Below are 26494 nucleotides of genomic sequence, written 5' to 3' on the forward strand. Positions count from 1 at the left end.
AACCTGATGATTAATCTGCCCCTCCCCCCTGTACATCCTCATCCCTCTGTTTCCAGCCTCTTCCACCCCTCCTGGATCCTTATACTCATTCTACAACCTTTGGTTGCTTAGTGAAGGATGAATAAGGGGCAGACTGGATAGGAGAGTCATTTAAAACGTGTTGCTATGGTTAGGTAAGAGATGATGGATGGCAGTTGGTGTTAGAGTAATTTGATGGAAATAAATTGAAATAGATGAATAGAATAAAAGTTTTTTCCAAGAAGGTTAAAACTGATGTAACAATTGTTCAAGTTCTTACTAAACTGTAAGCCCTTTGAAACCAGGCAAATCATTGAGAACCATTGTCTTGCTCACTATTCTACCACTAGTGGACACACCATTAGTAAGAGACGCTTAGTAAACTTGGTTGAATGTACCATGCTTCTCACATTCTGATGTATCAAGGGTCCAAACATAGTTATAGTAATAAAGGAGAAATTCCCATTAGAGATGGAACATCTTACAACTGTCTTATCTGAAAGATTAGTGGATTTCCCCCTCATTTGGTTTTATAAATTTGACTTTCCAAATTAAATATTATTTAAGCAGAAACTTAATTCCACAATGCTATTTCGTATGTAGTTTGAGCTTAACAACTAGCCGAGAGGTTAGTGGGTTGGACTCACACAGTGGCACTATAGAAGACAGGTCTGGAAATTTTATTTCCTAAACATTATGGCCAAAAAGATTCTATGGCCCAAAAACCTACTCTGTCACATGTGGAGTTTTACCTTAAGCTGGAAATGGGCTTCATAGCATTTTTTTTGCTTTGTCTGCCCACGTGTTAGAAGTATATTTTGTATATATCTTGAGATGGGGTTAGAAAAGATCAAGGTGTGGAGATAAAATGAAAACTGATTTCAAAAGTGTTTTGGTCTAGATAATTTTACTTTAAAACTTTAAAAGAAGTTTGTACAAAAGTGATGACTTTCCTTTAAATATGTCTGTAGTAAGAATGTTATATGAATAGGGCACTCTGACTCAAGAAAAGAGTATTTTTTTATCAATGAGAAGTTTGTAACTAATAATAAAAATATTTTCTGCAGAAAAGAAGCTGCTGGTTTATGCATAATAATGACATATATCATTATTTCTTGACATACATCATTATTTCTTGTGTATTTGTAGTCTGATGTAAAATTAAATCTCAAGATACTCATAGGGAAATAGAATAATGCAAACAGAAGCATTTTCAGTGGGAATGTACAAGCCTTATACTACTGAGGAAGTCTTGGTCTTGCAGTGGCTAAAGCAGTGAACTGCTAACCAAAAGATCAGCTTGTTCAAACAACCAGTCTCTTTGCAAATAGGAAGATTAGGTAGGCTGCTTTTTTAAGGATTATAGCCTTAGATTAAGGATTACAGTGAGGCAATTTGACTTTGGTTTATAGTGCTGCTGCGACTTGACATCACCTCCCTAGAAGTGAGCTTGGCTTTGGTTTTTGGTTATTTGGGTTTGGGTTTGAGTTTGGGGTTTGTTTTTTTTTGTGTGTGTGTGTGTGTGTGTGTTTTATTTTTTCTTTTGTATATGAGTGTGTGCTTTTAAAAAAACGCTATTGAAGAAAATCCAAAATCTGAATTGAAAGAAATCATGACATTCTTTGGACTCTTAGGAAATTACAGGCCTCATTTTTGTGGGTTGAAGTGTTTGGATAACTTGATAAAGAGATTATATAATTCCCTTATAGGGATATTTACTTAGTATTGTTTTTATTGTGTAGCTGTAACAGATGACAAATGTAACTTTGGTAAGAGGAAACAACATGACAGCTACGGCCCTGGGGCCCTGGATGGCCAAAGCGTTGAGACCAAGCATTTGTATAAATCTTCAGCTCTCCGTTTTCATGTATTCCTTCAAGATCTTGCACATGTCTTGGTATGTCAGCAGCTTCCCTTTGATGGAGCCAGTTGTAGGACAGTGGAAACGTCACATTCCTTGTTGAACTGTAATTAGTAAACTATATGTAATTTTACACAAAAGCCCTGATAAATATTGAGATTTAATCTATGTTACTTAAATATATTCACTGTTGTAGCTCTGTGTGTATGGCTATGTGTGTGCTTGCACCATACGTAAACTATCTTACGTTATGCTTATCTATGCAAGATTATATGCAAACATTTTCTCTTCTGACATTATCCAAAGATTCATAATTTTTGGAAAATGTAGTATTTAGTCCACCATAACAAAAAATTCTCTTGAAATTTTACTTAAAAGACTTATATACACATTTCCCCATGTAGTTCTACTCAAAGGTTTATACTTTAACTGATTCTTCCTCATGAAAGCTTTAAAATGTGTTTCACCTTATTAATTTTTTTTAAAAATGGAAAATCCAACTTTTTTTTCTTTTTGAGGACTAAGAAAATAAAAATGTAAAGCCAAGATGTCAATCTCAGATTTTAAGGGAAAGTTATCTGGAACTTTTTTGTAACTTGTGGAGGACGCCTTGACCGCCTTGCTAGCTTTCTCTCTGGAGTCTGGCGGGTGGAGGAGTTTCCTTCAGGCTCTGACTTGGCTGGTGTGTCATCCGTAGTGCTATTAGCCCTGCCCTGGGACTGCACTGCTCACTCCAACAGAATGACTCCATATGTCCACTCCTGTAGGCAGCATTTTGTTCACAGGCTCTGTAGAACCTTTAAATTGGGTGGCACTATGTCAATGTTTTTAAAGCATTTTTAGATTGTATTCCTGTTTACAGTTTACATTTTTTGAAGTATTGCCTGTTACTTTTGTATACTAGCCATAGGACTTTTATTTAATGTCAAAGCCTGCATTGCCCAGTGTGTTTTGCAGAAGTGTATTTTAGAAGATGGTATCTTTCTATAAGGCCAGATAGTGAAATGTAAAACCTTTAATCATATTTTTACTTTATAGTTTCTTCAATCCCTCAGTATTGCTTTATTTTCCAAAGACACTATAATGTCTAGGTTAAAAATAGCATGAAAACACACACACATGGCATTTTTTAACCCCCTGAGGCTTTTAACCATAAGATTAAACTTCCCATTTTAAAAAATTGACATCTCTGAATTAACATTGTTTGTTATAGTCTGAAATATATACATGAAGTATTTAATTATTATAGTTAAAATATAGATAAATGGGTTTTGTGTTAAATTTTTATAGCTTGATCAAAACCTTTCCAGGAAAGGCAAATTTTAAATATTTACAATGTTTTCAAACCACTCAGAGTTGATAAATTTCTACTTTTACCTGTCTCCCCACATTTTACTCTTAAGTGTTTGAACTACTCATATACCAAAGTAAGTCTTGGTCATTTTTCTAGGTTACAGTGAATAAATTGAAGTTTTGACATTTTCTCAGTGAATATAACAAAATGTTCATTTGTATATTAATTAATCTCTCTTTGGGAATGTTACATTGCCTGGCACTCTTAAAAAACTGTGAAAGTTTACAGTGAATAGGAGCAAGTATGGCAAGTTTATAGTTGCCCAGTAAACTCCACCTTTATCTTTAGTAGAATTACCTTCTTTGTAAACAGTGACATTGTAAAAAAAAAATCTGTATATATCATGAAACTTAAAACATTACTGTTTCAATTTAAACTTTTTTATATATTAAAAGATAAAAGCAGTTTGTTTAGTATATTTCAAATTTATGTTGGAATTAAATATTGTGTTCACTCTATTTTTCCTAGACTGACTCAAAGAATAAGGCCTTTTGGAACATTTTTCTTCCCGTTTTAGGTCTCATTTTTCTTTCTTTTTCCCCCCACTTCATTCTTTCTCTCTTTTATGAATAACAAAACCATTATTTAGAAAACTCAACTTAGCTTATTCTTTGTCAGGCATCAGTCTAGAGTTACATAGTCATCTTGACTTGTTATATTGACTATAGGGTGCTGCAGTCCTGTGTAATAAAGGTCAAGGGTGACGATCTTCTGACAACAGTTAGAAAAAGAGAAGTATTGAAAGCACAGGAACATTTTCAGAAATGGGTTTTATTATAGTTCATAGGCACCACTCACTTTACTTTTGATGGGTTTCAATATTTGAATCAAAAGAAATGATAATAATAATAATACATATGCGTTAATAAGCCAACAAATTAAAACCCCAGGCCCCACACCCTTCATTTGGCTGTAGCTCTTGGTGTAGATGCTATGGTGTGAGGGCTGCTCTCTTTCAATGGCTGGTTGTCATTCAGGCTGGGTTGTCATGTGACTGCCTGTCTGTGCCTGCTGTACAGGTGAGCGGATGTTCTGCACAGCAAGTGTAGACAGGCAGACACATGACAACTCCGTCCAGCCAGGCCCTTGGTTCCTTCAGGTTTCCTTTGCTCATGGGCAGATACAATCAGTCTGTTTTCCAGATTTGGTGATTTTGGAGGGCAAGGGCAAAGGGAGAAAAACACACAATAGAATTAAACATTAAAACATTATAGAACTAAGAACAAGTTAGACTTTTGGCTTTATTCAGAAAGTACACTTACACAGTTGTTCCAGATGTGCTAACATGGATACTTGGAATAACAGAAAACTCACATTGAAATTTTAAGGGGGGAAAAACTGTTAAAAACAAGGTTTATTCTTAAATCCAATTCATATTATTACTGGCCCACATGCAGTCAGAGTTCAGAGTAATTGAACCAGATGTTTTTCCTCTTCGTGTAAACTCTGCATATTTTAATACTGAAGTTAGAGATAAAGACTATGTTTACACATGTTTCTTGTAGAAGATAAGTACCATAACCTTGTCCATGAAAAAGAAAATTGTCATTTACATGAAAACAGCAGCTATTTTCAAAATAATTAATGAGCCTGATGTATTTTATAACCCAAACAGCAGACTTGGCACCTGAGGTTTTTATAATGGGGTTTTGCATAGGGATATATTTTTACCTGTTAAATAAGAAGTTATTTAACATCATCATTTTCCTTTTAATGCAATTTTTTAAATATGAATATGAAAGTCTAATCAAAAGCAGTGTGGTCTTAATTTATATATATTTAAATTAGCCACAGGTCTGTACTATAAAGAAAAATGGTATAAACTGGATGGTGACCCACAAGCATGTGAGTAGAACATGTAGAATGTGTTTAGGCATTGTTTGTGGAGTATAGTTACAAAATAGTACCTTTAATGCAGAAACAGAAACTTCATTTCACATCTAAAAATAAAAACCAGCCTCTTAGGAACTGTCTTTATGATGTATTTAAGGAACAGTTAATGATGATAAATGTACAGATAGTAATTTAATTTTTTCAAATAAAGAATAATTTTACTGGTTGCCTTAACATAAATTATCAATTAATATTCTTGTAGGTATTTAACAATTACCTTGTCTTTTAAAACAAAATTATTCAACTAATTAATTTTCAGTAAGTGGAATTTCTTTTTTAAAAAAGCTAAATAAAACAAACCTTATCCTAGGAGTGTAAATATAGGAATCTTTTCAAATAACTTAAAAACAAATAGCTTATTATTCACTTTTAATTGTAAAATTCTGAGATAGTTAGGAGAGCCAAATAGTTTTTAAAGAAATGAAAAATTATTTTCTACAAATAGGATTTTTTATGTGGTGGTTAGATTTGGCACTATTACCAAAAAGCTGCTAAGTACAATTTTTATTCTTTGAATAACTTTCAAAGAAATAAATATTTGATTCTGTTTCTAGCCACCACTTCAGAAAAGATGAACTTTTTTCCCTTTGACTGAATAAAAAATAATCAGTAAACTTGGCTGCTCTTTAGGTCAGAGTATGCAAATAAAAAGAAGTACCTTAAAATATTATTTGTTAATGTTGCCGGTACTATAGAGTGACTTATTCACAAAGAATATATTAAGGTAAATTAAATACAACTATAAATCTGAATAGTTTTCCCACTGTCTCCTATAAATAATTTGATCCAGTTAACTCTCAATTAAAGGAATGATGCATGCAACCTGAAAAAATAAGAAAGAAATATTTGTGAGTTCATATGTTATTCTTGAATATGAAACAGTTTCATTAAACAAAGATAGCCAAAAATTTTGAGCCTGAAAATCTGTGTTTTTTAGTTGTAAAAAGCTGGAAATAATTGATATACTCAGAAGGCTTTTGTTGTGATGTATCTTAAAAATGCTATTGTCCCAACTATGTGGCACATATACGCTTCACATTTGTCTTGAGCTCCCACCTAAACTTGTTAAAAATGACCAAAACACTTCAGGTTTTTCTTTTAGCTCCCAAACTATAAAGTGAATACGAATGTATTAGTACTTAGAATGTCATTAAGTGCAGTGTGAAACTTACTTACATTATATCATACTGTTTAACTATCACTATGATTATTATGCTCTGCTTATTATTATTCTCTTGGGTGGGGGAAGTGTCTTTTATTTCTTAAGAAATACATTCAAGGAAATACTTATTTCTAAGTTCTCCAAAATAAAATTAAGCCAAAGCTTTTCCGGGAAACAAGTTGTTATGCTTGAAGTTAGGACCTTGAGTCAAGACTTAATTATTTTTCTTAATTTATCTAGTTGTTCCTATTTACTAAAACTGATAAACACTTTCTATAAGAAATCTTATAAAAACAGGTAAACTTATGTCTAAGTCACTTACAAGACACCAATATAAAATGAGATTTGAAATAACAAAAATGTCAAACTTAACTCGGGAATTTCCTGTGTCCTTTTCAGGTTAAAGTTTGGCCTTTTTGTTATTTTAAGCCAGGATTTCTAAATGACGGTCTCTTGGTTATGACTTTAAAATTATTATGCTGTCTGGCCTTTTTTCTCTGGTAGGAAAGAAAGTGGAGTGTTTTTAGAAGGTCTGTTGTACAATCACTGACTGAGAGCTCCGGCTTCTTGTTAGTGGGCATGGGTGCTAATGGAAAGTGATTTTTTTTTTTCTATTACCAAGTAGTGGTGCTTTCTTTTTGTGTGCTCCTAACAGTTTAAGATTTCAACCAAAAGAATGGAAGGGAAACACTCTTATCATTAGGCATTTATGCTGAAGTTCTTTTCCAAGAGTGAAATACTTGGGTGGTCCATAAGTGAGAGGTGGTGGCTGATAGTATATTTTGGTGTTTAAAATACATAAACACAGGCCAATAGCCTGAATGCCAAGCAGGAAGGACATTAAACTGGCAGGAAAGTGATCAGTATTCAGTTTTGTTCTGTTGTAAACAAACTTTCTTTCATTTTAAGATCTTTCGTTTAAAAACAAAAATAGTCTTGAAAATGTGAATAACTGGTCTTTATTGATCTTCTTTCAGTTAAGAAAGTAATAGTGTTGATGCTAGGTCTTAGGATTGTCTTCCTTTTAAATGACAGAGAAAAGTCTCCTTTTAACTCAGTATCTGACTTCCTAATCATCTCATACACTAAAACTAAAGCATAACAAAATTAAACATTACTAAATTTCCATGAAGTGTGGTTAGGACAGGTTTTACAAACAAATTTCTTTCTTTCTTTCTTTCTGAAGATATACAATGCTTGATACTCACCATCTTATCCCGGGGCAGTTCTAGTTCAAGATGTTCACTGTTGCTTAGTTCCCTCTGATCCATGATCCCTAAAAATTTGTATATCTCCTTGTAAAGTAAATACCAAGATAAAATAGACATTATTCCAATTACCTGGAAATAGATGAGGCTATTTTTGCCATGTTTGTATGAACGTGGGCATATTTACCCACACCTAATAATGAACATCCTGGCTCCATTTAGCAGATGTTTATAAAGTGAGCTTTTTACTTTTGGTCTTTACTTTAGGTCAGACAGTTTAAAAAATAAATACTGAAACTTTGCATTTGTTGCATCAGAAATGAGTTGGGACTGAAGGATTCTTGTTCCACTGAGCATGTGCGGGGACTAGGCTACTCCTTTGCTAAGTTATTCTTCTATTTCTACTCCTGTGCATACACCAAGAACACCCTTTGGCCCTTCTGTCTCCACACTTTTAAAAGTAAACCTGTGTGGAAAAGCAGATAAGGAATGATGAGGGGTTAGTTTCTGCGAAGCAAAAAAATGCTAAAGGAATTTAAATGAATATACATTAATTGAAAACAAGTTATGAAATTCAGTAATTTTCAGAGTGAAACAGAAAATTTGAGAAGCGTTAAACATTACCTAATTACTAGTTAGCTTATCTTTCTTCTTTAGAGATTCATCAAATAGAATATATTTCTTATAAAAGTAATCTCCCTTAAATGACCTAATAGTCTTGAGAAATTATTCTTTATATAAGAAATCATATAGACTTGTAAAATATACTTAGGGTTTAAAAAACTAATTTATATAGAAGTAATTAAGTCACAATAAAAATTAAAAGGTGAGCTTCTTGAATTATCTAAGTGAAGAAAGTAAGCTAAATTTCTCCTATGTTTTACCTGAAAATGACTTGTTGAAAAAAGTTATGTATTATTTATTCCAATTTAGGGCTGATGAGAGGGATAGTTTTAAAGTAAAAAATGTGATAAGTAAACTTGGAAAAATGTTTTCAATTAAATATTTGAAAAATAAAACTTGTGATGATTTTCTAATTGTCACATAATGTATAATTTGTTGAATTTGTTCAGGAAGCTTTGTAACCTTCATGCATATAAAAGACAAAACAGATTATATTCATTTTCCAAGGGAAAAAAAGGCTATAGAACAGAAAATATTTTCACTGTACAGAACTATTTGGGGATAAAGATACGTGGAGCCTAAGACAATCTTAAGGGCAAGGTGGTAACATATTTTTCCAGAACTTTCTTTTAGGGACCCACCACCAAAGTTCAGCCCAGATCAGATTGCAACCCAGACTTTCTTTATTATTTTCTCTATTGGGATTTCATTCAGCTTGAGGGTTTTCCTCCCTCCCACCTTCCTCCCCCTCTCCCACTCTCCTTCACCTCCTGGACTGCTGGAAACTGACCAAAAAAAACTTCTGCCTTCGTTTACAAATTCCTTTTTTTATCAGTGGGATTCTAGACAAAGTAACTTATCATTTTAGATGCCCAGGGAAGTAGAAGAACTGTAAAATATAGTGGGCTCAGCGAATCTATCTTATCAGCTATTCTTGCATTTTATATTTACTGTAACCTACAGATAAATATTGTAAAAGAGAGAGGTTTCTCTTCCCTGATTCACCTGGCCGCTGACTCCTTAAGGTCTATGTTGGCTGTCTTCTAGGGGCAAGCCCCAGCTGATTGTCTACTTGGCAGGCTCACTTTATTTTTAGATACGATTATTACTGATGTTCATACAATGAAAGTAAATGTTTGGAAAAGCACAATCCATACAGCCTTTTTAAAATAGTAAGTATTCCTTACTTTGGTACAAAATGGGTTCAGTCCTGGAGTATTAGAGGTTATACAGACAGCACTCATTCAAGTCAGTCTTTAAATCTCTGAATTGCTACTTCAAAACTGTCCTCTTTAAATTGTACATCAGGGCATGGGGTGATTTTGATTATATTTCATTTTGAAGTGGGAGAACCTTCAGTTTCTTAGATATATCTAAATGCTAATTCTTCAGAACCCAATAACAACGTGTATATCGCCATCTGCCACGCATTGGTTGACCTTTTTTAAAATTAAATACACCACTCTCCAGTACGTAGATACCCCTGTTTTCTTTCGCATCTGAAGGCAAACCATCGGATACACACCTAGGCGAGGAGTCAAGAAGGCCTTACCCGCAGGTCTTCTCTTGAGCAGTCTTTTCTCTGAGGTGTCCCCGAGGGTTTCTTGGTCCCTAGTGTGCAAAACCTGTGAAGAAAAACACTGGATATGAGATTCACAAAAAAGAGCAAACCACGGTCTTCTCCTCGGAAACAGCAAGTTTCGTCCCCAGCAGTCCATGGCGTTGCTGTCCCTTGCCCAGTCTAACCAATGTGCAGACTACTGTACAACGGCATTGTCCTGAACAGGTAGTCTGAACACTGGGGCGACGGAGCAGGATCTCCAGAAGCTTCCATCTAGTTACTTAAAATCCTCTCCCGGTCTTTGGGAAAAGCCTCCCTTCCTGCACCGGGGGCTGCCTTCAGCTTTCCCCCCTCAACTCTGCTGCACTGACTGAGACACACTCAAGGGCTGTGATTCCCAGTCTTGACGTGGCACATTTGCTGCAGACTGGGGAACTGGCAATGAATTTAGGACCAGGAAAAGGGGGAGGGCTGGGCTGGAGAGTCCATATATGGGATGATGTCACCCTGGGGAGGTTTGGGTATGCGCGGTGCCGCAGGAGAGACCGCTAGAATCGCCTGCTCTCAGACATGGGTCTGTGCATAAAATGGTACCAGATGTTTTAGTGTAATGTTAAGCAGTCATTTCATCTTCAGGCCAGATTTTTTTCAACTGGGCAGGAAGTGGGCCCCAGTATGGAAAAGCTGTAAAAAAAGAGTCAAGATGTACATACAGTTCGGCTGTGGCCAACTGAAAGTGAGTTAGTGTAGAAGTACAAATTTGCTGTCCGATCCAGGCGAGGAGAGTAATTGGAAGATAGAGGCTAGATAAAAAAAAGTAAACAGAAAGTTGAACACTGGACGTCAGGGCTGATTTGGAAACCTTTCCTGAGCTTTCCTGGGATACTTTATTTTCTGGTATTTCACTCGTCAAAAGGGCAGATAAGTTCATTTTCCCCCCTCTTTCCCTCCTCCTCCTTGTCTGTTGGATCTGTCAGCGGCTCACAGGCTGCTCTAGACTTGAACAGTAATTATAGCAACTTCCTGAAAGTGAAGCCCCCATGAAAAGTCTGGAGAAATGTTCTTTGTCATGGCCTCTACATGAGTAATTAGTTCCACATGTGGCCTTCCTCGTTTCCCTCAGCTATTTTGGCTGGCTTTCTGAAGCTGTGCTATAGCTTGACCTACAGAAACTTTCAAGTTTTGATTTCAGGCCTCTACTCTGAAATAACCATTCTGGTCCCCTAACAAATTGCCTCTGGTAGACTCATGATGCTAAGAGCATTGTTCCTCCCTGGCAATTTCTGATTCTGCCTAAAATGCTTTTGTTTTGCTATAGTGGCATTCTGCTGCTGGGGTTTATCTCTGGTTAATGAAATTTGTTGAAATTTGCCAAGTACCGCTTGACCAAAGGTTATAAGATAGCAGCCCACTGGAACTTGCTTTTCTTCTCCTGTTGTTGCTGTTTCCAATTATATATGTCGTTGAATATTCAGAATATACAGTGCTCTGACTTTCCCACCACAGAATTCTGATTAAAGAGTTGCCTCAAACAAGAGCTTGATTAATTGTCCATCCGGAGATCAAAACGTGAGAAAATTCTTAGGTAGCTTCTAAATTTAATTTGAGTAACCAAACGAACTAAGTCGGCATTCCTTAAGGAATCACATTTAATTCCTATTGGTCTTCATTTTTAAAGTAGAAAAAAAAACCCCTTTCTTATGCATTAAATGCAATATTTTAAGCAGCTGAAAGTGAGAGCCACCATATAACATTTGCTAACATTTGCTTTTCATGAAATGGACTCTCTTGAATTAAAATGCCACTAAGGAATTTACAAGTGATGACAAGCCGTGTTTATCTCGTGAGAAAGATTCAATACGATAAAAACAAAATCTCTGGCAGTTTAGAAGGAACAAAGAAAATTAGCACAACACACATCATTTCCAGAGAAATTGAACTCACCAATGAAAATCAGAGGGAGTACTTCATTTCACTGCATTTCTGCTTCAACCTTGTGTCTTTAGGTTTTATAGTCCACAGTACTTGAGGAAGCCCGGGATGACTCAATACCATTTCCCACCATCCTTGCTTGCATAATACTGAAGATAATGCGTGACTCAATATGTTCTAATAGTCTTATTACACGTGGATACCAACTCTGTCTTTTTAATGGGTCTGTTAAGTGGATAGCCATCTAGTTGTTCACCTAAAGTTCAGTGGTTTTCCCCCCAACCACCCCACAGGGGCAAGACTTCTGTAAAGATTGTAGCCTAGGCTCACTCACTGTGGAGCAGTTCTTTTCTGTCTTACAGGGTCACTATGAGTTAGAATCAACTTGACAGCAGCAAGTTTGGTTTGGTTTAGGTGATTGTTCATAAGTTATTTGTGGGGAGCAGCAAATGCATTTGCCAGGAGTCAAGCATTCTGTGTGGGAGCTTCTTTCTGCCACCAACTGTGGAAACCTTTTCTTCTGGCCTCTGAAATTTTTGATACAACTGAAATATGGTTCTGATCAAACTGCTCCATGGTTTCCTGTTACCCTACACACCTGTAATTTGTTTAAAAGGGATGCTGATGGTGCAGTGTGTGAGTGCTTGGCTACTAACTAAAAGTTTGGTGGTTCAAGCTCACCAGTAGCTCCACAGCCTTTGAAGCACTATGGAGCAGTCCTGTTCTGTCCTATATAGGGTTGCTGTGAGTCAGATTTCACTTAACAATGACACAGTTTTTCAAATAGCTCTACCTATGCCAAATAGGGAGTTTCTAATTTATTCAGGGGTCTCAAATTACGTTTATATTTACTGCCTTTAGAAAGTCTTAATTGACTATTTCCCCCCATAGAATCAGCTGTCGGTTGTGTTCTGCTTGGTGTATGTGCCCATTTCTGTTGGCGTCCAGTTGACTAGTATGTTTTATTTGAAGCAGGAGTGGCATACACTATCCTAAACAACATGCCTTTGAAAACTATGAACTTTGAGAAACGACGATAGTTACAGAAAGGATTCAGGTCTTTTGTTCATAAGGTCACTATAAGTCGTGCTCGATCTGACAGCAATCAACAACACAGTTGTGTTTTAGGGTTATCATTGCTCCAAATAGGAGTCTCTGAATTGTACAAATGGTTACACTCAGCTGCTATCTGGAAAGTGGGCCTTTGAGTTCCCTACAAAAAGCCTTGGAGAATGATCAACTTTTTGGAAGATCAACACTTGCTTTCGTTCCTTCATTTGATTCAGCATCCTTATTTATTTCTGCCACTTCATGTGTCAGAGGGTATCACAGTGGCACAAAGGCAGTTTAATGTTCAGCTCCTAACTAAAAGGTCGGTGGTTCAAACCCACACAATCTTTCTGTGGGAGAAAGTCCTGCTCATCTGCTCACATTAAGATCATAAGCTAGGAAACTTCCACTCTATCGCTTGGTGTTGTTGCAGCCTATAATCAGACAAATGAATGGCATCCCACAACATCCAGGCACTTGAGCATATAATGGTCTGATATCAGACCTCAGAGAACTCACACTTATCTGACTCATAGTGACTGCAGGAAAGAGCACAACTGCCCCCAATGTGTCCAAGGCTATAAAAATTTATGGAAGCAGACGGCCACAGCTTTTCTTCTGGGGCTGGGGAGTGGTTAGGGGGTTTGAACTACCCGACTTTCAGTTGAAGCTGAATGCTTCAACCCTGTGCCACTTGTTAAGAATGTCAATCTGTAATCGGGTTTAAAAAGTTGGCCTTGCCTCTGTGAAGAGCCCTTTGGCTTTGGTTTGGTTATGGCTTAAGAACTGTAAAGTTATCAAATAGCTGAAATGTGGAGGACTCTGCAAAGTAAAAATCCAACAAAGACTTGCTTTAGTGGAACTAATATTATTTAACATGCTTGTTTCAAAAGTTATTGACCAAACTGATTTTTCAAATGTATAGATAGTTTGGGGTGACTACTAAATTTGCTCTGTTTAAAAATGTCCTGGAAAGGAAATACTGCTTGAGTTGTTTATCATTCATTCCCAGGCTTGGCAAATGTTTATGACTTTAGAATTTCTCAAATTGAAACCAGGACTGAGACTTGCTTCAGTTAGGAATCATTCCTCTATATATAAAGTGACAGGGTTATTAGTGTTTATAGTTAGATTATTTTGTGATACCCAGATATGCATAGTTCAGATAGCATTTATATAGCTTTAAATTTTTTTTTGTTTTTTGTTTTAAGTTGAGCAGTGCACAGGCATAAGAAAAATTCAAACAATAAATCATTCTCTCCTCTAACAATATAACCCTTTCTACCCAGTCTCTAAATCCAGGTTAATGGTAAGGATTTGATCTCTTCTACCCAATATGCCATATAGAGCTTCTTTATAGATTGTAAAAATCTATCACATACAGTGTATAAGCTTTTTCGTAACTATATGGAGTAAACATCAGCAATTCATTGCCGTCACACTGGACCAACTCTTAGCTGACCCACCAGAGTTTTCAGACTTTTTGCCACAATAGCAACAGGCAAAAAGAATTTAATTCATGGTAGTGTGGATTCAAACCACCCACCTTTCTTTGGGTTGGTAGCGCAGCTGCCTACCCACTAGGCTACCAGAGCAGATATTACCTTTTCTCATTTTATTGATGATGAAATCAAATTAAATATATTTTTTTGTGAGGCTGCAGAAAGTGGCAGAACTTAGCTTTTTCCAATTTAAATGCCTGGGCCTATTGTTAGCCCACAATGGCAGGATTGGTTGGTGTAGAATTTTTTTTCCCTTTTGAATTCTTATAGCACTTAAATGAGCTCTTATTAGGTTAGTAATTTATTATCTGCTACTCTTTCATAATTTTGTACCAAACTCTTGTCTTATCTGTTTAATATATACAGTTGATCTTTGATCAACAAGGAGGTTGGGGTACCACTGCCTCTCTCCCAGTCCACACGGTAGAAAATCCATGTAAACTTTTTTTTTATTGCAAAACACAGTTTACTGGAGAAATGAATTGCTCTGAGCATTTTCTTTTAAGCAGATACAACTCTTGAACTTGCCACAATAGCAACAGGCAAAAAGAATCTGTGGGGCCCATGCAATTCAAACCCATTTTTTCTAAGGTCTACTGTATTTGGATTTTATTTCCTGAGTAGAAGTTAGTTGAAGGTAAGAATTGTTCTATTAGCTCATAGTAGCAAGTTCAATAAACTGTAAAAAGATTAAGTGTGCAGTTTCTGGTAAAACATTTATCATGGCAATTATTTAAGAATGAAAACAATCTTATTTTTATCTGAAGTGGATAACATAGTGAAATTTAAATATATATGTATTCTCCAGTTATGCATCAGATGGTACTACTCTTTTTGTAACCAGTACAAACTTTGTGCCACCAAATCTCTTTGCTAATTTTTTTGGCCTTTTAATCTTTTGGAAACATCCTATGTCCCTATATGTCATACAGCGTTTTCAGACTTGGTGACAAGCAGTACCTAACTGGGTTATGGGGTGTTCTTTTCTTACTGTTTTCTCCTCTTCAGTTTGTAGTGGAGATAAAAATTTAGTTGACCTCAGTTCATCTGCAAATTAGGGAAGATAGGCTCACTTAGCTCAACATTATGTTGTATGGGTTAGCACTTTTGAAGTTGGAAGGAATGCAGTACTCTAATCTCCAACATTTCCTATTTTGTTAGTGACCTTAAAAGGACTAGAAGAATTGATACAAAGCTCTCCTTCCCCTGACTCAAACAAATGGCTGCCTTCAGCTCATTGCAAGTGAAATGCTGCCTTAAGCAAAGACACAACCATCAGACATAAACTAGAGGGAAATACTCGAGGAGAGTTAACAGATTTTCCCCGTGGTGACCGAAAAAGAAGTTAAATTTGAGCAGCTGTAAAACATAAACTAAATGCAACCAATTTTACAATCTTAAAGCTTGCAAAAGACAAACTTTGTGTGAAAGTTAGTTTTTAAAAGTACCTTTACTTTTAAAATGCATGTTTTGTTTTGCTTGTCTCTAGACTTGCCATTGCAGTCTGTTTATTTAGAAATCAGCTCCTAACCAAAAGCAGTATGTATTTTATGATCATTCTTTCCTCAAATCAGTTGAGAAGGATACTGTTGAGTCTTTGAGTTTTACTCACCACTGGCATGCACGGCAGCAACTTCTAAATTTCAGTAACATAATGCATCCGCCAGACAAACCTTAAAACTCTGCTTCTATTGAATACCAATCACATGAAGGTAAATATATGATTTATGACTCTAGTATAATTTGAAACACTGTCTTAAAATCTTTAGGGGAAGGCAAAGCAAGGATGTGGGGAAGGCACCATTGACCTCTTTAGGATGACTTTAAGTGAGAGCGTGCTAGGAATGCAGTAAACTGCCTGCTTTAGCCTTCAAAAGGCAGGCAGCATCTGCATGTTCTGTGCTGTGGACACCATTGAATTCCATGCAGTCATCAGACTTTAAAATGAATCTCTGTAGATGTTCATTGAAATGAAAAATAAATAAATAAATTTTAAAAAATGAGCACAGCTCGCTTGGACAAGAGAAACATGGTGCTCTCTGGTTACTGATAGTTTTAGAATATTGGTTCCTCTTGTCTTTTGACATCATCAATACTTTATTTTCCTATTGCTAATCTGAAATGGACATGGATGATATCAATAAAAACTGGGGATGAAAAGGTGTATGTGTCAGAGAAAGACCCCCCCAAGGCTACTCTTTCAGGGCTTGAGAATGCATTCTTTCTTTGGATATGAGTGCAGGCAAAACATACAGGCTACAAGGAAACATTCATGAGATAGGCAAGCTTTGGCTTTACCCAGAAAATTAGGGACTAGGTGAGTGTAGAAGTACATGAAAGATGTGCTTGTATATTACCTGATACGTGGTTTGTATTTTATACATAGATAGATGGTTGTGAGATACAAATAAGGGCATATGAGTGACATGAATAAGCCCTATAGAGTGTAGACACCTCACCTCATTTCTCATTTCTATTCAGTTGTCAATTAATTTATCCAAGTTTCTAGGGGCATAAATTTTATTTAAAGCATATCTGTTTATGCTACCATAGAGAGGAATTTGCCTTATGTACAAGAAAAACCACTTACCACACGAGTCATTATATTGAAGATTTGTTTTGGATATGTGGTACTTTTTTTTTTTAAGCACTTATTCTGAGTTGGGTCCATGTGTTTCTGACGTGTGATACAATTACACCCAACAATACTGAAAGGTGTATTTCTCTGTGTTTATAGGCAGAGACGCTGAGACTCAGGGAGCATATATGTGTTCTGGAGCTATCCTCTCTGGCTTGGTGTGCTGGAGTCATAATTTATTACTATATGGTTTTGGCAAATTATTTTGAACTTTCCTTTTCTCATCTATAAAAGCAGTTCTTTCTTGTGAATGAGATAGCTTTCATGTATGAGAAGAGTTCAGGCCTGGGGTGTGGTACAGAGTTAAACTTTGACCAGGTGAAGGGGCTGCTGTGAGGCTGCACCCTGGCACCCAGCTCCCCACGGTACCTGACTCGGGTTCCAAGCCACGCCCAGGTGACTGCAAATACCACTCAAGAAGAACACGTGGTAATGCTTTCAAGGTGTTTATAATATCACAGGGCAAATAAATGATATGTGGGCAAAACAAGGGAAAATAGTGAGCAGTATTTGATTCTGAAAGAAATAGGATGAATTTGAAAACATTCCAGTGGGAGCGAGCTCCTCAAGTCATCATTTGGTGACTCTTTCAGCATTCCTTTCTCCTGAGTGTATCTATGTTTATTACAGTTCTTGTATGTGTATGTTATTATGTATCTGTAGGCATGTTTATGTGTAATTGTGTGTGTAAATAAACCAGAATCTCTACATGAGCTTATTAGAATCGATCCTCTTTGATTTTTAAAGTTACAGTTTTTAAGACTTAAAGGATTATTAGTGTGGGCACATTTCAGCCATGTTTTCTAACTGTGCATGTCAGCTCCATGGCAGTTGTAGCTTAGTAAGGTCTAGGAGATGGGTAAGCAGGAAATATCTTTGTGCTTTTGCAAATGCAGCATTTTCGAACGGTTGATTTTCACACGTATGGAGCTACATACCTTTATCCACTGTATTCTGCCCAGAACAAAATGGCTTCCTCTGGGAGAGCATACTTTCTCCCTGTTTCTCCTTAACGTTCAAGAAAGAATTACCCTTGGATTGCATTGACAAGAATGGACTGTAATTATTTTTAAAATGTCTTGTTTTTCTATATTCATAGTAGCTTTTGAAATGATTACAAAGAGATTTAGGTCCTACCAAAAATGTTTTGCAGGGCCTCAGGTGCTGCCTGGCCAGCATGCAAGTCACCTCGTCCTCAGGTTGGTAGTGGAGTGTGGCGCTCAGCTTCTCTGCCTTCTCAGGGTCTCACGGAGCTGCTGCTGAGAAGCTCACTAATGAGTTTTTTTTATTTATTTTCAAAGCTTCTGAAAAGGGCAAACAAGAGCCAGGGTATGCGGTAGAAGAGTCCTTTGACTTTTCCAGAGCCGTGTGACGTCTGCCAGTAGTGGAGTCCTTTTGAGGACAGTGAGCTTGCCTCCCTTTTTCGTGATTTAGACCACAGTGGTGAAGTTTGAAGTTCTACATTTCAATTGGGTAATTTAGGAAAAGTTGAAACCTTCATTATTTTTAACCTTTCACAAAGAGAAGGAATGCTGGTAGAAGTTGATTTTCCAATAAATTTTGACGTGCTTGCAAGTCAACCTTAATTCAACTTCCTTATTTGCCTTCAGATAAGAAAATACTTGATGTTGGTCACCCAATTAGTAATGCTAATAGTTAATTAGTAATGCTAATAGTGGGTAGGTTGGCTCCTACTGGCGGTAATATCTATCATAGCTTTATTCTATTGTTGTTCGATGTGATTTTGTTTAGATTGTATGTGGTGTATGCCTACTGGACAGAAAGTTATGTTACCCAGCCCAAGGAGGCCTGTGGCCCTCAGGCCTGGTTCAAATAGTTTTTCTGTTAAACATTCTTCTAAGTGGCATAGCACTGGTCTATGCATTGCTGTACAGAGGTAACTCATGGTTGCTGTGAGGCTAAACACTGTGATACTGATGTGCCAAATGTAATAATGGTTACCCATGGCAGACAATGTTGGCTGGAGCTTCCCGACTCAAATAAGCCTGGAAGCAGGAGTGGCATCCACTTCCAAAATGGCTTGCCTCCGGAAACTCTATGTACGAACAGTGCTCAGACCTTTCATTCGTAGGGTCACTCAGAGTTGTCTACGACTCGATGGCACCTAACAACAACAACAGGGTATGCAAACTCATTTAGATGAATATCACCTCTGTAGCATCCCTAAGGGATATTTAGTATGCTCTATGTGTGTATACACAGATTTTTCAGTATATCAGGTTCTTCCGTTCAAACTGTCATTCTGACTATATATGTATCCTTCACATTCAGGATTAGAGAGTTTAAGCAATCCTCACCCCGCCCCTTTTGTCTATGGGTATGCTGAAACCATGGTCTAGAAAGACCATAGTGAAGACTCCTTTAACTGCTAAAATAATCTTCATACACTGTTAGGATGACTTTGGGCATCATTGTATAAAAACAAAACAACAGACACCATATCTACCCTTGTAAATTTTGTGATACTTCTACACATATAAAAAGGAAGTGGAGAAAATTAAACTAGTGATTTTTGTCAAAGGTCTGTGCTGTGTGTTATCTACTCACACTACACCTCTATCAAGTGATTAAAAGGCATTCAGCAAAAGCAGCTTATTATTTTTATTCATCTCTTCTCTTCCTCTTTTCTTGTCCTCTTTCCCCTTTCTCCATCTTTCTCTCTCTCCACTGTTTAGTGAGAGATTCACCATAGTCCTTCCACCTTTTCTTACAGCCTACCCTGATCTTTTGCTCCTTTATTTCTATTATTCCTAGTTATTTCTCCTTCATAATATGGACTTGGTATTCAGTTATCAGTGAAAATACTTATTAGCCTGTTCAATAAGATTGTGTTTCTTGAGTTGGAAATCAGTTGAATTTAACCTTGTGGTGTTTTGTGCTTAGTAAAATACCAGCAGAGGCCATCACTAGCCTTTGCAATCTCTCCTACTTATTTCACTTTGTTCTTTGTATCTCTTTCACTATTTCTGTTAAGGTTTGCTTGGTGTTGTGTTTGTTTTTCTTTTCATACAAACCAAGCCTTTCAAGTCTGTGCTTGAGTTGATTTCATCCTTATATAAAGATATAACCCAAGGACAGATAGATCATGCCAAAATCAGGTGGCTTTCTACCACGAATATGGGGTTTGAATCCAAGCACAAAGTTGGCCTCTTGTGTGGTCTTGTACCTGTCAGCTAGTTTTCTGAGAATTTGTTTTAAGTACTATTACCTTCCCAAGATGAAGGACATTGATGAACACTTATTTCCTCTGAAGTGGTTGGTTGGTCATGAACTTCTTGGTCTAGATAGTCACAATGAAACACTCGAAACAAGAAACAAGGGAGGAAAAGATCAAAGCAGTGGCTTTTTATTATTAATTTTAACATTACATGTCTTCAAAAGAAAGGACAGAGAATAGTTAAACTTTTGACTCATCACAGTATTTTAATTTTGAATAAACTTTCTTATGACTCCAAAGATTACTGTATGTTTCCGCATAACCCACTCAGATCCTAGTATTCATTCCTTTCAGTCATCTAATTTCTTGTATGATATTTTGATTCTCCTTAAATTGTGTTCTGACTAGTTTTGGCATTTTTGTCTCATCTTTCTAACTTGATTATAAGCTCTGTGAGGACAGGGGCCATGCCTGTCTGTAGTTTCTTTATCTACTCCACAATGGCTTTCTGAATACTATCGGATCAACAAACATCTAATCTGCTGAATGCAGAGAGTCACAAGAAAAAGATTTCTTCTTAAATAAGAAAGATTGATTCCATTTTTTAAAAAAAATTTCACCTTCCTAGACTGCATTTTTAACATCTCTGTCTTCCACTCTAAAAATTTAGAATGTAAGGCAATGTAGAATGCTAAAATGCAGGCCACTTGCAATGCATTTGAGAGTGTGCTTAGAATGTGCTACAGAATGCTACAAATGCCGTTTTATTTTAAAAATCACTCAAGGAGGAATTTTTCAGATGAATGTCTGCTGAGAAACCACTGCCAGGAGAAATGTGGAAACCACATGAACTTCACTATATAAAGAAATCTGGTTTCCATTTCTTCCCCGCATTTTGTGCTAGCAGGAAGAAGATAAACAAGCTGTTTCAAACCAAAGTGAATGGAAAAGGGATTAAATTCTTAAATCCCATATCTTAAATGTATTTTGGAATTTTGGAAATTTAATCCCCACTCAGAGGATCTTTTAAGAAGAGAGAAAATGTATAGAGTCTCCCAGTCTTAGTTATCTCGGTGGAATGGATGAGTAATTCCGCTTCCTGTTGATGTGCTGTAATGCAGCGGTAACCCTTGTTTCAGCTGAAATGAATAAGACAGTCTCATTGGGAGGCAGACATGATTTTAGGAATAAGAGGGAAACCTTTTTGTTAGTTTCAGATCATCTCTTTAGGGTTAGAGGAATATAACGAGTAGTATTTTTTTTAACGTGTAGTTTTTTAACCTAGTTCTTTACTAATATTTTTAGGAAAAAGATTTAGAACTAGAGTAGATGGGAGGAAAAAGATTACACTCTGAGAGTGCTTAATGTTAGAGGGTGTGTGTGTGTGTGTGTGTGTGTGTGTGTGTGTGTGTGTGTGTATGTACTGCAGAAAAATATTCTGGAGATCATTTTTTAATTTTGCTTTTGGTCTTCATATGGTTTAATTGTTCCTGAGAGAAGAATAAACCTGATTAGAATAAAGCATACTGTGAATTTTTTTCAGCAAGATAACAGTTAAAATTAATGCCAAAAATTTAAATTGATATTTTACTTTGATAAACATGACAAAAGCATACACTATTGCATTTAGCAGTAATGGACCTACCTTTCTGAATCAGGCAGCCTTGAGCTTTTGAAAGCCTGTGAATTTGAGATGACAAAATTAAGTTGGGTATGTCCTTTTAATAGATTAAACATTTTCCTTCCATAGCTTTATTTCTTTGCACTTTTTTTGGGGGGGAGAGGCAGTTGGGTGAATAAAGGGGTGTAGAAAATGAGGCTTAGTACCTGAGGTTTATTTATCATGGTCCTTTTTACTGTTTTAACTTCCAATTTGAAAACTCTTAGCTGGCTGTACTTAATAACTAATACCTAATTTGTCTTAAGCCTGCATTCGTAGCCAAAGAGCCTTGTATCCTTGGAAAGTGCCATATATCAAAGGAGATGTAAAAATAAACTTCTAGTCACTCCATTCATTTGTTCTTCCTTTCACTCACTTACTCCATAAACATTTATCAAGATCTTAACCATGTTACAGATTCTGAGCTGGAGATACAAATATAAATAACACAGAATTCATGCCTTCAGTGAGTTTTCTTGAGATGACTTAAGGCGGAAAGTGATTGCTAAGAAGAAAGAAAATGACTTCAGTCTCTCACACAAATACACATTTATATAAATGTTTAGGCTTCCATAATGGTTAAGTATTTTGCTGCTAACAAAGAGGTTGGCAGTTTAGACCCACGTAGCAGCTCCTTGGGAGAGAGACTTGGCGGTCTTCTGTAAAGATTACAGCCAAGAAAGCTCTGTGGAGCGGTTCTCCTCTGTCATGTAGCATTGCTAGAAGTCGGAAGCAACTCACTGGCACTCTAAAATAGTAACTAAAAATATTCTGCTATCTGTTTAACAAAGCAAAACCAATTCTGTTGTTGTTGGACAGTAGAATGTAGTAGTTAAGCGTACAGTAGACTATGGAGCTGGTTGGCTTGGGTGTGTACTGAACTCATCCACTTACTTTTAGGTTTGACTTTGGAAATGTTACTTGTCATCCTTCAGAATTTTTTCATCTAGTAAAATAGGACAAAAAAAGTTCTACCACAAAATATGATTATAATAAGTGTATGTATTAATTAATGGATTTGGAAGCAGGAGTGGCATTCACTTCTGAAGCAACATGCCCCTGGAAATCTATGAACTTTGATAAATGTCGATAATTAAAGAGGGGCTTTAGGCCTTTTGTTCATAGGGTCGCTATGAATCATGCTCGACTTGAAGGCAATGAACAGCAACAACAATTATGGAAGTGCTAAGCCCAATGTAAGGTGTATACTAAGTCTGAATGTTTGTTTCAGGAATGGTTTTCAAGGTCTTTAAAAATCAACACAGCATTGTTGTTGTTGTGCCATCGAGCCACCTGCAACTCAGACAGCCTATGTACAGCAGTTCTGAAGTCTGCCCTGTCCTGAGCCAGTCTCACTGACTCGAACACACCTATCCCTATTACCCGAGTTACTGTATCAACCCATCCTATCTGGGGTCTTCCTCTCCTGCACTGTCTCTCCACCCTTCCAAGCATGATATCCTTCTCTGAGGACCTGGCCTCATGCCCCAAGTATGTGAGACAGAGCTTTAAAAATAAAACAACAACAACAAAAAAACCACAAAAAAAACCCCAAAACCACCCAACCCAAAAATATATCATAGGCACTAATCAGTCTGAGTTGTTAACAGTTATGACCGTCAGATAGGCCCTCACCAGTGTGTATAGTCTGGATATCATATTGGTCTGCAATTCTTAATTAAGGTGTTTCTTTAAAGTAGTTTTTTTTTTGTTTTCAGTATCTAGATTTAGCAGAGGATTATTTTTACATTCTAGACAATTCATAACATTGTTATTGTTTATTGTCTTTTGTTTTTAATTAATAATTGGCTTCTAGAAAGACACTAGAAGCAAGGCCTGTTGTCTTTATTTCTTTTATACTAACATTTGTTGCGATAGAAGGATGGGTACTCTCCTCGAGGGTGATTGACTGACTGCCTCTGAAAACCCACTGGAGGGTAAGCTATTGGTCAGTTCCAACTCGACGGTACTCAACAACAGTGTTGGTTGGTCTTTTTTTCCCACCTCGTCCATATTTTCTTCCCTGTCTTCATTGGCATAAAAGTTAACTAAGTATTGTTGTTATATGTCTTTGAGTCGGAACCACCTCTTAGCTTATCTCTAGCAGGTTTTTCTCAGGCTGTAAATTACAAAAGAGGAGATTGCCTATCTTTCTCCCATAGAGCAGGGGGTGAGTTTGAATCATAAGCCTTTAGGTTGGCAGCACAGCTCATTACCACTAGGCCATGAGAGCCTTGAATACTTTTTTCAAAAGCGGTCCTGTACTTGCATAGTCAGTCAATAGCTTTGTTGCAAGGATTGTATGGATACAAAGGCATTTTAGGTGCTTACAGGATTTATACAAGGAACATTGAATTTTTTTTTTGTAGTTAGAAAACTTCAGTCCCAAGACTGCTAGTTATTAGTTGTTTGATGTTAGATAATTTGCTTTACCTCTTTGTGTTACTTTTCTATATCTGTAAAATTGGGACTGAATCTTTCTCTTAGGATATGAAAATTAAGTAAGATAATACTTATCAAACGCATGACGTAGTTCATTTTCAGAAAATTCATTTGGTTTAGTATATGTATCCAGTACATCCTGAATAATTACTATTTAGGAAATTCATCTAATTTATTCAGCAGATGTGTTGAGTGTTTACTATATGGCAAATACTAGTCTAGGTAGTGTGGCATCAGGATCGGAGGAAGAATAATCAACAATCTGTGTTATGCAGATGATACAACCCTGCTTGTTGAAACTGAGGGAGACCTTAAGTACTTGCTGCAGAAGGGCAAGGACTGCAGCCTTTAATATGGATTGAAAGACAACATCAAGAAAACAACAATTTTCACCACTGGGCTGATTAGCAGTCTCATGACATATGGTGAAGAGATTGAGACATTAACAGCTTTAGTTTGCTTGGCTCCACAATCAACAATCTTGGTACCTGCAGTGAGGAATTCAAAAGAAGAATTGCAGTGGGAAAAGTCTGCTGTCAGGGACATTTCCAGAGTAATGAAGAGCAGCAATGTCAGTCTGGAGATTAAGGTGCACCTGATCCATGCCATAGTCTTTGCAATTACGTGCTATGTGTCAGAAAGCTGGACAATATCTAGAGATCATAGAAGGAGAACTGATGCCTTTGGGCTATGAAGCTGGAGGAGAGCATTGAGTATACTATGGGCTGCTAAGAGAACAAACAGGTTTGTCCTGATGAGGATGAAACCAGGCTGCTGTCTGGAGGCAAAGATTCTGAGGCTCCATCTGACTTACTGTTGACATGTTACAAGGAGGGACCAGTCCTTGGAGAGTGTCATGATGCTTGAGAGGGTCAAGGGACAATACAGAAGGGGAAGACCCTTGAAGAGATGGATTGACTTAGTGACTGGAGTAATGGGGTTAGATGTGTTGAAGACAGTGAAGTTAGCTCATGTTAGAGCAGTGTTTAGAGCTTTTGTACATAGGGTTGCTATGAGTCGCAAGTGACACAATGGCACATAACAACAACAACAACAAAAATATTCTCGGCATCGGGAATATATGATAGATGAAAATATTGCATTAGTAATACTTGCAAATCAATGCAATGGGGAGAAAAATTACTGAAAAAAGGGAATGGAGAATCCTGAGAATGAATACAATATTAAATAAGAAAGTTAAGAAAGATGGCACTTGAGAAAACATCTGTGAGGTGTAAGATAATAACATGTGGGTTGCCAGAAAAAGAGCCTTTCTGATGGAGAGCATAGCCTAGTACAAGGCCTTGAGGCAAGAAGAATTGTGGTTAGAAGCCAGTAGGGCTGGAACAAGGTAAGGTGGAACAGGGGAGGAGAGGTCAGTCCTAGGGACTTGTTTTAATATCTGGATGGTACCATGATGAACATAGAGGGGGACTGGGAATACCACTAAAGATTTTGGTGAAAAAGTAGACCATAAAAAATGGATTTTAAAAATACTCATAAACCCATTGCCATTGAGTTGGAACAGACTCATAGCTGACCCTCCAGTGGCTTTTCAGAGGCTATAAGTCACACTAGCAGGGACTGTCTTCTCTCTAATGGCTCACCTTTGGGTTTCAGCATAGTTCCCTTCTCTAGGTCACCAGCAGGCTGAAAATGGATGATGTTGTTGTTATTTTTAGATGTTGCCGAGTCACGTTCGACTCCTAGTAACCCTGTGAACAACACATCTGAACCTTGTCCTTTCTCATAATTTCTGACAACTCAAGCCAACTCTTGCCATCACTTGTTGAGGATTTTCCTCTCCCTCGCTATCCCTCCGCCTCCACCCTCCCAAGCGTGAAGACCCTCTGTGAAACAAATCTTTATCACCTTGGCCTCCAAGGAACACTCTGGCTGCACCTTCTTCAAGACGTGGGGCGGGGGAGTGGGGGAATATTCTTATTTTGTGAAAGAATATGAGCAAAGGCACAGAACACAGAAGAGGTAGGTCTGAAGAACATTCAAGATAGCCAGTCTAAAACAAAACACGTACAATGGGAAAGAGTGCAAGCAAAGTTGGATAAACAGAGTGGGATTGAATGATGTAGGGCCTTAAAAACCAGGCAGAAGGCTTGTTTTTGTTGAAACCATGGAAATATTTTCTGTGACTAGAAGTTAGCTAATGATAAAATCTTTAAGTCCAAATTTAAAATGCATGTATATGCTTTGTACACAAAAATTCAAGATTTGTTTCAAGAAACAGTTAAAATATTTAAAATTTTATTCATACTTTTGGTATATAATAGAGGAAAAATATTTGATACTCCGAAGAAAATACTTAAAATTAAATAAGACTTTTTCAGCCTACTACAAATATTCTGGCTTGGTAAGATAGATGTTGCCTTAAATATTAAAATATGCATTGTATA

The 26494-nt window shown here is 36.9% G+C and overlaps 1 protein-coding gene across 4 annotated transcripts in view; it reads left to right on the forward strand.

The window, feature by feature from the left end:
• DNM3 (dynamin 3) overlaps nucleotides 1-26494 on the forward strand; it is an 875056-nt gene that overhangs the window by 512351 nt on the left and 336211 nt on the right. The window lies entirely within an intron of this gene.

The sequence above is a fragment of the Elephantulus edwardii genome, unplaced genomic scaffold (assembly GCF_000299155.1).
Source record: "Elephantulus edwardii isolate Elephantulus edwardi_28Jun2011 unplaced genomic scaffold, EleEdw1.0 scaffold00057, whole genome shotgun sequence".
Classification (NCBI taxonomy): domain Eukaryota; kingdom Metazoa; phylum Chordata; class Mammalia; order Macroscelidea; family Macroscelididae; genus Elephantulus; species Elephantulus edwardii.